The sequence below is a fragment of the Mustela putorius genome, unplaced genomic scaffold (assembly GCF_011764305.1).
Source record: "Mustela putorius furo isolate JIRA1106 unplaced genomic scaffold, ASM1176430v1.1 tig00004007_pilon_pilon_pilon, whole genome shotgun sequence".
NCBI lineage: Eukaryota > Metazoa > Chordata > Mammalia > Carnivora > Mustelidae > Mustela > Mustela putorius.
In genome coordinates, this window is record NW_025422145.1 from 13,108,261 (window position 1) to 13,124,625 (window position 16,365).

The 16,365-nt window shown below is 51.9% G+C and overlaps 4 non-coding genes across 4 annotated transcripts; 3 read left to right on the forward strand and 1 right to left on the reverse strand.

Annotated features, from left to right (window-relative positions):
* Nucleotides 1-350: 350 nt before the first annotated feature.
* Nucleotides 351-423, reverse strand: TRNAK-CUU. The gene has a single exon. It is a non-coding gene; the product is annotated as a tRNA-Lys (tRNA).
* A 1,016-nt stretch (nucleotides 424-1,439) lies between these two features.
* On the forward strand, nucleotides 1,440-1,512 carry TRNAR-CCU. The gene has a single exon. It is a non-coding gene; the product is annotated as a tRNA-Arg (tRNA).
* Nucleotides 1,513-11,934: 10,422 nt separating this feature from the next.
* On the forward strand, nucleotides 11,935-12,006 carry TRNAP-AGG. The gene has a single exon. It is a non-coding gene; the product is annotated as a tRNA-Pro (tRNA).
* Nucleotides 12,007-15,048: 3,042 nt separating this feature from the next.
* On the forward strand, nucleotides 15,049-15,121 carry TRNAK-CUU. Its single transcript has one exon. It is a non-coding gene; the product is annotated as a tRNA-Lys (tRNA).
* Nucleotides 15,122-16,365: the final 1,244 nt, after the last annotated feature.

The following is a 16,365-nucleotide window of genomic DNA, read 5'->3' on the forward strand; positions in this document are numbered from 1 at the left end:
TAGTATGAGGTGCCGGAGGCCCTACCCACCGAGACTGACTGACCCAGAGTGACCTGATGCCTACAAGTGAGGCAGGGAGACTCAGTCCATAGGGGGAAAGCTTAGATTGACCTATACAGACCTGCCCCTCCAAGCTTGGCTCTGCCCATCTATGTTGAAGTCACCACCAACCCTAAAAATTAAAACTCCGAAGGCAGAGAAAGTGCCTCAGACTGTCTCCCTTGAAGGTAAAAGTTACACCCAAGTACTGTGCTTTCTGATGCAGTGAACCACCACGAGATTTATTTTCTCAGGAAGATCTCTCTCTCAAGAGAGAGTTGGAAACTTGTTGACGCCCAAAATGGAGAGCCCGCCCAGCGTGGGGCTTGAACCCACGACCCTGAGATTAAGAGTCTCATGCTCTTCCGACTGAGCTAGCCGGGCAACACGTGCACGTCTTCAGCGCTCTGTCCTTTGTTCTGAAGCCTCAGGTGACTCAGCTGCAGAGTTTCTGGGGGTGCGATCCGAGGATAGGGAGGACCTGCACCCCCAGCCCAGGACCGGGAACTGTATTCCATTCCTTGAACCACAGAAGACTCGCCCACGCCGCGGTGGAGGAGGAACCAAGCCACCCCCTCCAACCCCACGCTTGGAGCGCGGTTTGCCGTCTGGGCTCGCTGAGTCTCCACATTGTGGTGGGACAAGGGGCCACGTCCGTCCGATGGTGCAGGTGGAGGTTCCCAGTTCTCCCCAGACCTCGTTCCTTCCCACCAGGGTCCTTCTGCCCCCTCCGCGCGTTACCAAGTGAAGGACACCTCTCCAGCAGGAAAAAGCCGCATCGACCACCTCTCCAGTGCTGGGGACTAAAACGGGGAGACACTTTCCCGGCTCGCCCCCACCTGACGCCAAGAGAATCTGGACACTTGGGGACGGCCGAGACTCGGGCGTAGGGACGGTAAGCCCCCAAAACAAGCACTGTACCTTAAACCAAGAGGCCAGAACGAAGACGACGGATTAGGTCCTTGGTGACCCACCTCGGCGCAGGGTACGGGACCTTTGGGCAGTTTCCCCTGATACCACAAAGTGGAGGGTGAGAGTCGGCGCGATGCCCGGGTGTCCCCGGGCCATTCCCGGAGATGCACACGCCAGAGGCTTCCAACCACCGAGGAACGGAAAAGGGTGCAGCGGGGACTCGGGCGGCTGAGCAGCCGGGGCGGCCCCGGGGCCCGACGAGCCACACAGCGCCCCGCGCCCGACCTACACCGGGCGCGGGGTGGGTGAGAGGTGCCGGGACTCTGCACCTGCCCGGCGCCCTAAACAAACCAGAAGCACAGCCAAACGCCAGAACAGATGTCTCCAAAAAGCAAGGGCGCGCAAGACACTTGGCGCTACCCACCAGCTCCCGGCCTGAGCGTGGATAGGGGCGGGTCCTGACAGGGGAGCCGGCGCCTCAGGGGTACGCCCCGGTGGCCTAATGGAGAAGGCACTGGCCTCCTAAGCCAGGGATTGTGGGTTCGAGTCCCACCTGGGGTAGAATGGCTACATTTTGGCACTCCTGAGTAGTTTCTGTTGTCAAAAGACTGTTGTCAGCCACGACTCCAGGCTACACCTCTTAGGACACCCGAAGCTGGGACAGGGGCCTCTGCCTTTAGTTGGTTTTAACCTGAACAAAGCCTACATTTTGAGAAAGCTGACCTGGGGAGGGTGCCCAATCCATTGTTCTCGGGACTGCACCAGCTGCAGAAGTGCCACGAAAGAATGGGCAGGGGGTTGCACTCTCCCCAATATAACATAGGCAGCACCACTCTTGCTGGTCCTCTAGTTCCAGGGGGTGCATGAACCCGGAAAGGAACTGAGGGGAGGAGCGTCGGCTTCTCCCATTAGCTGATTTTCTCAGCGATTCCCTAACACTCTGAGCAATAAATGGGCCAAGCACTGCTGATCTGATCTTTAGGTGGGTGCCTTGGAACCAAGAACCCTTTCTGAGGTTGGGGGGAAAAGCCAGCGTGGAGCTCCAAGCCCAGGCTGGGAGAGAGCTTTGCAGTCTTCTGAGTGAGCTAGCCAGACACTGGGAAATTTTCTGTGGTTCTTTCTTTATGTCAAGGGGGAGCCTCCCCCTCACTCTCTCTAGAAAAGAAAAGCCCCAGAGTCAGGCTCAAATCTGTTGCTTAGCCCTGAGCAAAGCCTGACCAGGGACCAATTGTGTTAATGGGTGTTAAGGACACGCGCCCTTGGTGGACCCCAGTACTGAGTATCAGGGCCCCTGCTTGTTGTGGTTTTCATCCCTGGGCAGTCTATGAAGCAAAGAGAAACCTTCTCCTAGTTCCGTCTACCTAAGTTTAAAAGCAAGACCCTAGGGGAACCTGGCTGCCTCAGTCTAGGGAGCATGTGACTCTTGATTTCAGGGGCATGAGTTCCAGTCCTATGCTGGGTGTATAGATTGCTTTAAAAAAAAAAAAAAATGTCCAGCACCCAACAAAGTAAGATTATAAACATGTGACATTCAATGAAAAATGAACATACATGAAAAGAAGCAGGAAAATAAACCCATAGTCAGGAGAAAATAAACAATCTTTCACGTCACTTTTCTTGTCTATAAGAAAGTCCTAGCCACGTGTAGAAAACCTGTGTAGATGCTCCATTCCACAGTCCCGGCTGAGCTGTTCATATGACAGACACGGGAGCAGGGGGTTCATGGAGGCTATTAGAATTCAAGTTCTCCCGAACTCCAGTTTAATAGGTGCAGGTTGTACCTGCTATCCCCTCCTGAATTCCTGACCCAAAGAATCCATAAGCATAAAAACATATCATTTTATTTAATTGAATTTAAGGATTTTACCCATATACCTCTCTGCTAAGAGAGAGCAGGGGGAGCAGCAGAGGGGGCAGGAGAGGGAAACAGTCCAGCAGAGACCCTGCGGAGCACAGAGCCAGAAGAGGGGCTCCATCCTAGGACCCTAAGATTACCGCTGAAGCAAAGCAAGGCTCTGATGTTCGGCGACCGAGCCAGCCAAGTGCCCCCAAACGTACTGTTTTCTACCTCGAAGTCCGGCAGTGTTACACAGCAACAACTGTCGTGTGGTAACTATTAAAACAAAAGGCAGCAAACACATATAATAGTAGAATTTTGAAAACTTCTCTCTGCAAATTCTGCAACAAAACAAGAATGACTTCCATCACATTTCTATTTTATTGGAGGTTCTAGTTAGCGCAATTAGACAAGAAAAGTAATTAAAAGTAATCAAAATAAGTATGGGAAGTAAGTAATACTGCCTTGATTCACAGATGACATGCGTGAATATATAGAAAATTCTACAGATTAGAAATAACATGTGAGGGGTGCCTGGGTGGCTCAGTGGGTTAAGCCACTGCCTTCAGCTCAGGTCGTGATCTCAGGGTCTTGGGTCTCAGGGTCTTTGCTCAGCAGGGAGCTTGCTTCCTCCTCTCTCTCTGGGCCTGCCTCTCTGCCTACTTGTGATCTCTCTCTGTCAAATAAATAATTAAACAAAATTTAAAAAAATAATAACATGTGAGCTTCACAGTGTCACTGAATCCCAGATTAATACATCAAAATTTATTATAATTTTGTATATCTGCAAAAAAATAGAAAAGTATATCCAAAGTGATATAATTTACACTGGTATCAACAACATCAAACACCTACCAAAAATTCTAGGGAAAGATGTACAAACCCTTTCTCAGAAAACTATAAAATACTATTATAAGTTAAAGAAGACCTTAATTAAGAAGAGATTCATCATGTTTATGACTTGAAAGACTCAGTATTGTAATGATGTCAAACCACCCAGAACTGACCTACAGAATCAGTACTATACCAATAGAAATCCCAATCACTATTTTTGTGTAAACTGACAAGTTGATTCTCACACTTATATGAATGTGTGAAAGGCCAATAAGAACCAAAACAAATTTGAGAAACTAACACTCCTGGGTATCAAGTCTTACCCACAAAGCTAGACCAGTTTGGGTGCAAGGCTAAACAGATCATGGAAAAAGTATTAGAACAACACAGACTCTTGATTTGTGAAGAATTTTGTACCACACATCAGTGGCAGAAAGGACAATCTTTCAAATAAATCATTCTGAATCAGAACGGTCCCCATTTAACAGCTGGTGAAAGAAAGGCCTGCATGGCTAAGCTTCCTGTCCATAGCCACCCGCCCCCGTACCCCCTACTCCTGTCCTGTGGTCCCTAAACCGGAAGGAACAGTCATGAGCTCAGTCAACATTTGGACCCAGGACCTCTATCCCTGCAGCGTGAGTCATGCCACTGGCCAGCTCGCTCGGTCCATTATTACAGGTCACAAATATGAGCCGAGTCTCGTATTTATTATTATTTAAACTTATTATTATTAAATAATAATAAATAATAAAAGTTATTATTATTTAAAATAATAAGAATAAGTCAAAAGAAACAGGTAAAATTAATGGTAATATATTTTACATAACCCAGTATATCCAAAATACCATTTCAACAAGTAGTAAGATACCTTACTTTTCTGGTAACACGTATTCAAAACCTGACTTGCATTTTACACTTAGAGCAGCACATCTCAGTTGGGAGGGTAGGAGGAAACAGGTGTCTAGCAAAGGGGGGTGGGGACGTCAGGGCCACAGAGTGCAGAGGAGGTGGGACTGGATGCTCCTGGGGCACGCAGGGGGGCTGACTGTGAAGGTGACAGTCACTACTCCCCACCCAAAGAAACCAGCCTGTACCTGGATGAAAACCCAGGGTCCACACCTTAAACTTGATATTCCTGAGTTAAAATAGTAGAGAACAAGTATGCATGGCTTGGGCTCATCTGGGATTTGAACCCAGGACATCTCACACCCAAAGCAAGAATCATACCCCTAGACCAACAAGCCTCACACACAATAGTGTTTACTAACACTTTCCCCACAACTGTTTGTATCACGTGTAACCTCCAGTTCATTCCCAGATAGGCTGAGCTGTTTCTGGAAGCCAGGAGCGGGGCTGAGCAGTGAGGTGGCCATGGGGAGACCTCGTGGGTCTAGGTGGCCAGAGGCAGAGCGGCCCAGTCCCAGGATGATGGATCTGTAGAACTGGACCGGGATCGATTTCTGCCACCAGGGGAGTGGGGAGCAGATTGTGGGGGAGGGGAAGATGAGGGGCTTGGATGAGCCGCAGCCCCCACTCCCCCAGCTGAAAAAGCACTCACTCTGCAGGGGATCCCAAGGCTTCATTCAGGCTGTGCGGGTTGTGGGGACTGTCAATGGCGGCTGGGGAGCAGACCAGAGAAAGGGGACTGGCATCAAGTAGGCCTATGCCCTCAAATCTCTTGAGGAGGAGGAAAGGAGAAGGAAGAGATGATGGTCCCATTTTACTCACCCATCTCCAGGGCTGCCAGTCGGGGCGAGGGGGAAGGAAGTGCCCATAGCTGCTTCTGGTTCTCCCTGTTGATCCCCAAGCCCCATGGGGTGGGAGACGACCCCCTTGGGAGCCTCCCGCAGTTCTAAGCAAATTGTTTCCATGGGAAAGGCAAGTCAAGGCAGAGTAAACAGTTTAGGACTGGCTGGATTGAATAATGCAATGGGAAGTGGGATATAGGGGCTGTCCCTAGTTGTCTGATTCTGACCGTGGATGATTAGGGCAGGAGAAATAGAGGGTTGGCGTGTCAGATAAGGAGCAGGGCGGGCAGGCATATAGACCCAGAATTGGTTGGTTTGCATATGAAAGGCCTATTAGCAGGCAAGTGGTTTAGTGGTCCCTAGGAATTAGCTAGCTAAGGAGAGGGGCAGTCTGTCCTCAGCTAGCAAGCCCCCTCAGATGTCAAGCCATCACGGAATACAGAAAATAAAATCCAGGTGTGATAATACAGATGTGAATTGCATCCAAGGTGTTTACATTTATGAAGATCATGGGACTTTTTTTTTTTTTTTAAGATTTTATTTGTTTGTTAGAGAGAGAGAGAGAGAGACAGAGCACAAGCACAGGCAGACAGAATGGCAGGGTAGAGGCAGAGGGAGAAGCAGGCTCCCTGCCGAGCAAGGAGCCTGATGTGGGACTCGATCCCAGGACACTGGGATCATGACCTTAGCTGAAGGCAGCCGCTTAACCAAACTGAGCCACCCAGGCATCCCGAACTTTTTCAATCCATCAATATGACTGACTACTCTGATAGACTTTCTTGAACATAAAACCAACCTTGCATTCCTGGAGTAAATCCAGCTTATTTTCCAGACCTTATTTTACTGCTCCAATAAAAGAAGTGAGGACACGCAGGCTGCGGGAGTGATGGCCTTTTCTCCCTGGGAAACGCCCAGGCTGGCTAATTTGAGACAGAAGAGGATGCATTGGCCTCCCAGCTCAACCCTGGCTCAGCAACTGTCAGAGGCCAAGGACACAAGTGGCCCCCAGTTCCACTCCCCATATGCTCCCGTGACACAAGGTCATGTGGGTTTGCTCCTTGGGGAGTTACACATGGACCCCACACTGGCATGCTCTCCATGGTTCATGAGCACAGGTGTGAGGCAGCAGCAGAGCTCAAACTGGTCTAGGCTGGCCGGAGCTCTGGCCTGACACTGGGAGTCCTGCTGGTGACAGTTTTAACGTTATCAACGCTATGGGGTACAGTTTCACAAACTCTGACCCGAGGCTTTCCGTCAGGACATGGGACTGGTGCAGACACAGAGCCCGCTGTCTCAGCCTCCAGCCCACCCTCCTCTGCTCTGCACCTCTACCCCTGCCTTCCTGGGAGATGGACCCAGAGCCACTCTAAAGCCCCTGAAATCTAGGTTTGAATCCTGCTCCAAGGTCATACCATGGCTGGTGCGCCCCAGCTGGTATTTTAGAAGACTGGGGATGCCACCTGGATGGCTTGGAGTCATGGGGTCCAAAGGGACCCCATGAAAAACTCCCTTTTTCACTCCTTTTCCTGTTTCCATTCCCCTAGGACCTACGTGCCCACCTTACACACATCTTATAGGACAGATAACATATGTTCACCTTGTAAATGTCAAGGAGTTAATGATTTCTTAGGAGTCTTCAAGCCCAACAGATAACATCTAAGGAGTGCAACTGTGCCCCAGGGGGAATCATCCTGAATGTCATCAAGACCCCTGGCTTCAGGGCATAAGCGACTTATGGGGAACACCTAAACACTCCTCCGTGTTCCTGGATGGCTGAGAAGGCACGCTCATGGAACCGCCATCCTCATAAAAACTCCAGGCCCCAAGCTAGGGCTGTCTTTTGCTTGGGGCCTGTCCTTTCTAAGTCTACCATTCTGTCCGTACCTACTCTATGTCTTCAACAACTTCTGCTCTTACTTCCTCTCCGCTCATGTTTGATTTCTGTGCTGCAGAAATCCAAGGACCCTCTTGGCTGTTCCTGTGGGGTCCCCTGGGGGTCAAACCAGCATCACCTCCACTCATGCACATGGACACATCTGGTTCTCCATGGCTCAGGTGCCATGGCAAGGACTACCACCCAACAGCAGGAAGGTGGTGATGAAGTTCCCCTTTGGCTTCTAGAGCCCTGATCTTTCTGTCTAAGTTAGTGGATCAAGAGTTCAGGGCTCTGCGCCCCACCCCCAGAGCGAGCTGGGGACAGTGGAACAGACTGAAGGTGTCCTCTCCATGTTGATCCAGCTTCAGGTGACCAGAGCTCGTCTCCCTCCTCTGAACTTCCCAGCTTCCCAACCACCTTGGACACCTGCCACCCTAAGGACTGGGTCTCCTGGGATGGGGGAGGAAGTTTTGAAACTTGTGCAAAAGAAAAGGCTACAGGTTTCCTCTCCCAGTCTAGGGATGAGCAGACAGACCCTCATGGGTGCAGAAACTCCTGTTGCCAGTGCCTGTGGATTCTGTTCTACGACCCTGCCCATGAGGAGGGGTATGTCCCCCATCCTTCCATAGCTCTAGCCCATCTCCGTCTCTCCATCCCGTCCCACCACCGGGGAAAAATCGGGAGCCCCATCCTGGGTCCCAGCTGGGAAAGACTGCATTGGGAACTGGTAAGCTGTCCGCGGTCTGTGATTGAAACTCAAGGTAACTTTCACAGGATTGACTTCCTTGCACTTATGAGGGAAATGGGAGAGGAGAGAAATGCAGCCTGTGTGTCTCTAATGAACTCAGAAGTCCAGGATCAGGAGGCAAGGGACTTCGCGCCTTTATATTTAATTCACATCTACACCCACTCTGGGGAAGTCCAGGGAGTCAGATCCAGGACCACATCCGGGTATCCCAGAGGACCAGGCAACTGGGCAGTGCTAGTCTTCTCAAGAGTAGGGAACACGCTCACCCACAGTGGTGAGGGGGGCGGGCAGGAGGGCATGTGCGTGTGCCGTGGGAGAGCCCCGAATGGCAGGAATGATCCCCCAGAGCTATGCTCTTCCTGTCCCGCCTCCACAGACTAGAAACACACTAAAATCTCATAATGGAAAAGCAACTCAGGTCCACCTTCTGTGTGGAAGGGACTAGATTCAGACCCCTTCCTGAGCAACCCCAATGCCTCACTTTCTCCTGTGGTCCCCTGCAGCTGCTGGGGATTTGGTGTTTGGGTCCCCCGAGAGTTAGTCCCTGAAATCTTGAGTTGTGCTAACTGCTTGCCTTAAGGTTTAGACCTAAGCACCTGAAACCATGAATTCTATGCACCCAGGCTTGTAAAAAGCCACACTCCCAACATGGGGCTTGAACCCACAACACTGAGATTAAGAGTCTCTTGCTCTACCCACTGAACTAGCTGGGCATACCACCTTTACCTTCCTTCAAAGGGAAAGTGGGGCAGTGCGGGGGCAAGCAGACTTCTCCCTCACTGAACACCCGCCTGATCAGTACCATTTCCAATAGGATTCCCCTGCCTGAAACCAAGAACCTCAGGATTAAAAGCTGCAAGGAGGAGGGACCATCTGGCCTGAAATTCAGGGACAGGGGCAGGGAAAGGGGCATGCTGACCCAGAGGGACAGAGAGGAGGAGGCCTAGGGGCTCGGTAACCCTGGGAAGCTGGTTCCTGGGTGGCACCGAGTCCCTGAAATTCCACGGTCCCTCTGTCCAGGGTCCAACACACAGGCGAGGAAGGAAGAAGAGCGCCTTCTTCCTTCTCAGCTCTGGGGTGCAAACCCAGGCTTCCCCCCAACAGACCAGCCCTCCAGTGAGACACAGGAAGCTCGGCACCCTCCTGCAGACTGGGAGGACAGGGTCATGGAGGTCAAGGTCACTAGATGTAATGGGAACAAGGTGCCCTTCTCTATTGTGGTCCCTGGAACATAAGTCAATCTCTCTACCCCCACTCACCACCTGCGAGAGCTCAGGGTCCAAATCCCAGAGAAGTCTCACTTTCAAATTCTCAACATCTTCACCCCCTGTCCCCACCCCCCATACCTTCCTCCCCACCCCATGCCTGGCTTTGGGGCAGGCAGAGGGGCTTGGACCAGGAAGACCTAGAGGACCAGTTGCAGGACTGGACCCCTGTGCCCCAGGATACTGTGCAAGGTCACGTCGAGACCACCGCCTTTCTTTCCAGTAGGTTTCTAGAACGACCACCCATCCACGGGGGAGAATAAGCATGGTCCCTTGAGGCCCCACATATCTGTGCCCAGGGGTGCCACCACGGAAGGAGGGTTGCTGGACTGTGCCCAGCACCAGGGCAAAAAAAGGGATTTCGGGGGACCCAGAGCTGCGAGGGGGTTTTGGGGGCTGAGCCCAGAAGAGGATGGGCTTGGATGAGGACAGGAGCCTCTGAGTCTGCCCCTGACCTTAGGTCCCCTTCCTGTTAGCAGAGGAGACAGCTTTGGCCCAAGCTTTGGGAGGGTGGGAACTCCCTGGTCTTAGGTTTGAGTCCCCCCAGAACCCCTTACGGTCCTGGAGCCCTGCCCAGCTCCAAGGCAGCCCAAGTTCCCAAGCCTTGGCCCTGGAGGGAGGTCCTGGTGACAGAGCCTCTGGGGGAAATTGACCCTTGAGACTCTGGGCCTAGCATTATGGAGCCTCACTCTTTTCTGGAAGATAAGCCAAATACTCCTACCTTGGGGTGCGCTTCTGGGACCCTGCTGCCCCTGAGCCCAGGGAAAGCAAGTGGACAGAATCAAGAACAGAGCATAGAGTCGGTGTGGTTCATTGGTCTAAGGGTGTGAGTCTCATTCTGGGTGTGAGAGGTCCTGGGTTCAAATCCCAGATGAGCCCTGTCTCTGGTTCTTTTTCTTCTCCAGATGGTCAGGTTGTTACCACCTAAGGGAGCCAAAGTCCACCCAAGGCCAGGAAGAAACGGGGACTCAGAGACCCACCATTACACATGATGGGGATTAAAAGACCTTCAGGTCTGCAGAGCCAGCTTGGACCTGCTCTTGCTGCCCTCTGCTTAGACTGTCCCTGTGTTCTCCCCTCCCCACCCCTACCCTCATCCCCACCATTTGGCATGGAGCACGGGGGAGAGGGGAGGAAAGACAGATGATGTTTCCCTTGAGAGCAGATCCCAGTGTTCTGGGTGGAAGGAAGCTGCTGGGTGCCACTGGGAGCATCTCCAGGGGACTGGTCTTAAAACCAGATCCAGAGTGGGCATCCCAGACTCCAGAATATGAGGGCACATGCCTCCCTGGCCAAGCCCTGCCTCACCCATGAAGGGATAGCGAGTTAGTATGTCAGACAAATGAGGGAGAGAGGAGGTTAGAGCCACCAAAGGTGGCCAGTGGGCACTTGACTTTAGACTTTGGTCTCCAGAAGTGTGAGAATATCTGTTTCTGTAGTTTTAAGTCGCTCAGATTGTGATAACTTATTATGGCAGCCACTGGAAACTAACAGAGGTACTGGGTTGGTAAGACATTTTTTCCAAAAAAGCGACTAAGGTGTATGGACCTAAGTACCTAGTAAACTGAACATTCTTTTACCCAAAAAAATACCAGGAACGATTCCCAACACCAAGAGTGCCCTGAAGGGAGAGATGTGGACACTTCTGGGAGAAGTCCCAGCCACAGGCCTGGGATCTGAGCTCCAGGGAGGGGTCCAGGAGAGTGTCAGTCAGCTGCTGTGGTGTCTCCCCCAAAGCAGCCTCCACTCCCACCAAAAAGGAAAGAAAACCCAGTTCTAGCAAACATTGAGAGAGGCCTTTTTAACAGCATAAGCCATTGCAAGAGAATGGAAGAAAATCAGCTGATGGGAACCCTAAGCCCTCCTTTTCTCTCTCCCCCAAAATGGAAAATAAAATCCCCTGCTTCCATTTCCCTTTCACTGGGGAGAGTGGAGCAAAGTTGAGAAGCCTTCCAAATGAGAGACCGCTGACCTGAAGGTGGGAGTGGGGGAGGGCGCTCCCCAGCACTAGGGTGGCCCTGCTTGGGAGCCTCCTCCTGGGAGCCCCACTCAGGACCTAGAGTCCTGCTCCCTCTCGACACCCCCTCACACACACACACACAGACTCTGACCTCTGGGTTTGAATCCTGTTCCCGAGTCAAGCACGGTGGGGGGCAGGGCATCCTGCGGTTACTAACTAAACTCTGTGTCTTCTCCCGCCACGTATTCAAAAGCTGGCTGGCGGCCCCAAATATCTGCATTGTTTCCCTCAAGCACCAGCAAGGTGTGAGGCTTCCAAGAGCCACAGCCCGGGGCAGAGGTCTCACGGGAAGCATCCGCCACCAGCCTAGATTGCTAAACAGCCTCGTGTAAACGACAGGAAATACTTTCCTTGCCCGGTGTCATCTTAAAAGGCCTGTTGAGCAGTCAAAAAACCATACACCCAACTTGGGGCTCAAACCCACAACTCTGAGAGTCTCATGTTCTACCGACTGAGCTAGCCAGGTAAGGACAAAGTCTGTCTCTACCTCCCAGCTACTCCACGTACTAAAGGCACGTGTTGCGAAAGGAGACAAAGGTGCACCCTCCTCCGGGAGAGGTGATGCGCGCGTCATTGCCACCCATGGGAGTGGGAGGCGATTAACCAGGGCGTGAAGATAACTAGAAATAAGCAGAAGTAAAGGTTAACTACGTGTGGCTCGTTGGTCTAGGGGTATGATTCTCGCTTAGGGTGCGAGAGGTCCCGGGTTCAAATCCCGGACGAGCCCGAACCCTTTTCCTCTCACAAACTCCCCGAAGCCTCACTGAAGCTCTGGGTACCCACCTCAGGGCCACCTGCAGCCACAATATCAGCCTGATGGTCCACCACACCCTCATCCCGCTGCCGCGCTGAAAGAGTCAGAGTTCTTTAATTCCTGAGGCTTGAATTTAAACTCCGCGTTGAGTTTAGGGAGCTGAGGCCAGCAGAGACAGATCTCCAGGGAACCAGACCACACAGACATGGGGCGCCGCAGCTTCAGCCTTGGAGTCCTTGCGCTTCGCGCACCCCCGGCCGCAGCTCCTGCACTCCCAGGTAGTTTCCCTGCCTGGCCGCCAGGGGGAGCGAGCCTGTAGGACTGGGCTGAGAAGCCCGCCACCTTCTCCCACGGGAGCCGTCAGAGCACCCAGACCAGGCCGGGAAGCACCCCCAGCTATGTTCCGGATGAGCCAGAGTCTGGCTGACGCCCCACATTGCCTCTTGTGTTAATAACAGTGCGGGTTCAGGGAGCCTCCCGCGACCCGACCCCCCACCCCACTCCCCAACACACACACTTGCAGAAGGGGAGAATAAGGCGACTGCATAGGGCTTGCCTGTCCTAAGCGTGCGGCACACGAAATGGACACTTTGACTTCAGCTCCACGTTCTCCTCACCTCTTCTTTCCCTTCCTGGGACCTGCACAAAACCCGAGAGCCACTTCCGCCTGTGACCAGGTGCCCAGCAGCAGGCTCTGATGCCCTGCTTCAATACGGCTTCTAACGTTGTCCCAGCCTTCTCGTTGTCTGATGGGGTGCCGCACCTCCCCTCAGCCAGGTGGTGACTGCAGAAGCTTAGTGGGGAGCCTGAACTCTCATTCCTGTTCAGCCATCAGGAAGCCCCACCTTTGTGACCTGCTCCCTCCTCCCCAAACAAAAAGGAGGAGTTCTCTTCTCCCACCACAGGGGCGCATTGTCAGAAGTCCAAAGACATAAATAAGATCTGGAGTTTCAAAGCATAATACCAGAAACGTCCAAGATGCAACTGAAAAATCACTGGTCATTCTAAGAGCCACGAAAATCTCAACTTGAAAGAGAAAAGGTGAAAGACACCGACACAGATTTTGGAACTGTCTGAAAGGGAGGGGAGAGGTGGGAAAGCAGCCATCCTAAAAATGTTTGAAGAAGCTTTAAAGAACTCACTTGAAACAAATTTAAAAGTTGGGAGTCTCAAACAAATAGAAAATATCAAGAAAAACCACATGGAAAAACGTAGAGATGAGGAATGAGGTAACTGAAATGAAAAGCCTAATGGCTAAACGCATGGGCAAGATGGAAGAAAGAATAAGTGAACGTGAAGATAGAACGGCAGAAATGACCGAATCTGAAGAACACAGAAAACAGATTTTGCAGGAATGGAAGGAAGAGGAAGACAAAGGAAGGAGAGAAAGAAGGAAGGGCAGAACCTCAAGGATTTGTGGGACTTTAACAAAAGACCTAATATTGGAGATGCCAGAGACCCAAAAAGAAAAGAAAGACAGGGCTAAATGTATCGGAAGAAATAGTAATGGAAGTCTATCTGTGCATTTTTTATAATTATCTTTAATGGGGCACCTGGGTAGCTCAGTTGGTTAGGTGTCTGCCTTTGGTTCAGGTCATGATCCCAGGGTCCAGGGATTGAGCCCTGCATCGGGCTCCCTGCTCAGCAGAGAGTCTGTTTCTCTCTCTCCCTCTGCCCCTCCACTTGCTCATGCTCTCTCTCTCTCTCAAATAAATAAATAAAATCTTTATAAATAAATAGATAGATAGACTCCATGCCCAACACAGGGCATGAACTTACAACCCTGAGATCAGGAGTCACACGCTCTACCAGCTGAGCCAGCCAGGTGCACCTGTCTGTGTATTTTTTAAAAACACACTTTGTTTTTTAGAACAATTTTAGGTCACAGCAAAATTGAGCAGAAATATAGAGTTCTCCAAAACTCTGCCCCGAGCATGCAGGGCCTCCCCCATTTCTGCCTATTTTTAAAACCCACCTTCCTCCATTTTTTTTGTTTTAAAGCACATATAGCATTGCCTCACCCATAAATGTTTTTCACTTTTGTGGGGGCTGAGGGGTGCAAATACCTCTACAAATAAAGTCTTTTGTTTTTGAACACCCTCAGTACTGTGCACACATCCAGCACCATTAAGGATGATACCTTCGTATTCTCTCTTCCCTGGTCTGTGTACGGGTTCCCTCCTTGCCCCTCTCTGCAGTTGCTTGGCTGGATTCAGGATGCAGGCCAGCGGCCCCCACGGCAGGAGCAGAGCGTGGGGAGTCTGAAATCTCCCGGGATCCTCAGCAGATTCACTGAGGCAAACCAACTCCAGAGCTTGGGGTAAGAGAGGAGCAGAGAACTGCTAGGTCCCACTCCCAGCCCAGGGACATCTTAGCCCTCACCCCGAGTCCCTGGAGACTGGATCTAGAGGCAGAGAGCAGCAGGCAGGTGTGACGGCAGGCACCCCGGGGGTCTCCAGAGCCTTCCGCCATCCCCTGCCAGGCGGCAGGTTCCTACAGCTCAGGTTCGCCCAAGGGCAGACCAAGAAGGCATGGGGCGAAATATATATTTTTATAATTTTACATAAAAATACATTGATTTCCGATCATTCAAAGGAAGTGTAGTTGGAGTTTTCATGCAAACACGTGGAATCTGGTGGGTCTAAAACTTATTTTAAGTACACAGGTTTGCTTGATTAGATAAGGGAGGATGGGTCCAGTTGCATTTCCCCATCTCGGGGCCGCAGGTCCAAGGGTGGTGGGGTGTCAGCGGGCGTGGGTCTGCTCTGAGCCCCGACGGTGCTGCAGCACCCCCTGGCGGCCGCGGAGCCCATCTGTCTGTGGGTGCGGGCGGGGCGTCTGCCTTCACCCGCTCGGGACCGCTCCCCTGCGGATTCTGAGCAGCCCAAACACAGGGTGCTATCTGGCGACTCCAGAAGTGGCCATGCCCCTCCAGGACCAGATCTGCCCGGCCGTTTTGGATTGTGCGCAGCCAATCACATTCTGAAACTCAACAGCCGCCCTTTGGTGGCAACTGCCCGGCTAGCTCAGTCGGTAGAGCATGAGACTCTTAATCTCAGGGTCGTGGGTTCGAGCCCCACGTTGGGCGTCCTTTTGAACCGAGAATTCACACACATTTCTGGGACTGCAGCGCAATTCACACACATTTCTGGGATTGCTGCTCAATTCCTGCATGTTTGGTTTAGGTACAAGCTGTCACGGTGGTGCACCAATACCTTGCCTAAGCCATCGGAGGTGACCAATGATGTTCCCCCCTTACAATGGGTTCTCCAGCCACTTTACTCCTCAACTTCCTTTTTGAGCCAAGTAAATTTAGAAAGGGGTCCGGCGGAGATTGGGACCTGACTATGACAGAAAAGCCACCCATCCCAGTGTTTCCCTTGGAAATCCAGGGCTGGGTGTAAAGATGGGGGTAGACCCCGAGGGAAGGAGGCTGTTGATTCAGAAGAGGATTTTGGTGGGAAACCATCCCCTTAAGAACCTTGAATGGTTCTGGCCACAGGAGAAGGCAGGGCTGGCCAGGGAGTTCGATTACCTCAGTTGATCTCCACCAGGCCTCAGGTCTAGAGAGACCTCTCCTAGCATCCCAGTGGGCCCCAGGATCTGTGCAGACCTGCTCCCCTCAGGGACTCCAGAATCAGGAGGCATAAAAGGGATACCGCCCTGGGCTTAAGTGAACAAACTGGGTCAGAAAGCAGGCCCAGCGGTCTGTACTTGCAGGCAGCCGCCTGGTGAGGGCGCTATGCCACAATCCGGGGGCTGACTCTGGGATTGAGATCAGGAAACTCCTCCCAGACTGCGGGCCCCTGACATGTCCACCACTGCCTTCGGCCCGGCTCATATGAACCATGTCTTTTATATTCTATACTCTGACACCTTGACAGCAGATCCTTGCTGACCCTGGAGAGATTTTCCTTCCCAGGGTTGGCCAATTCCTAGAGATAGCAAATTGTCCTAAACATTTCAAATGCAAACCAACCATTCCAGAGTCTACAGCCCCCAATCACCTCCTTCAGCGGGCTCACACACTGGGGGTTCCTATCCCCCTGCCAGGATCACCTCAAGGCCAAGAAACAGACAACTATGGACAGAGCTATGTTCTAGAAGCAGCTGAAATTAGTGCAGACTAGCCCATCTAAGCCTGTTCCCTTTGCCTCACCTGTCTCACCTTCACTGAAACCACAAGAAAGACTCTGGACCGCATTTTCTAGAACTTTCTCTGCTCCTGGACTACCCAGAATACCCAGAGCCTCCTCTGTGCCCTCCCTACCCCCCACCTCCACCCCCTCCACCCCAGGGCAGGATCTGCCCCTTGGCTTTGGAGCTATGAGC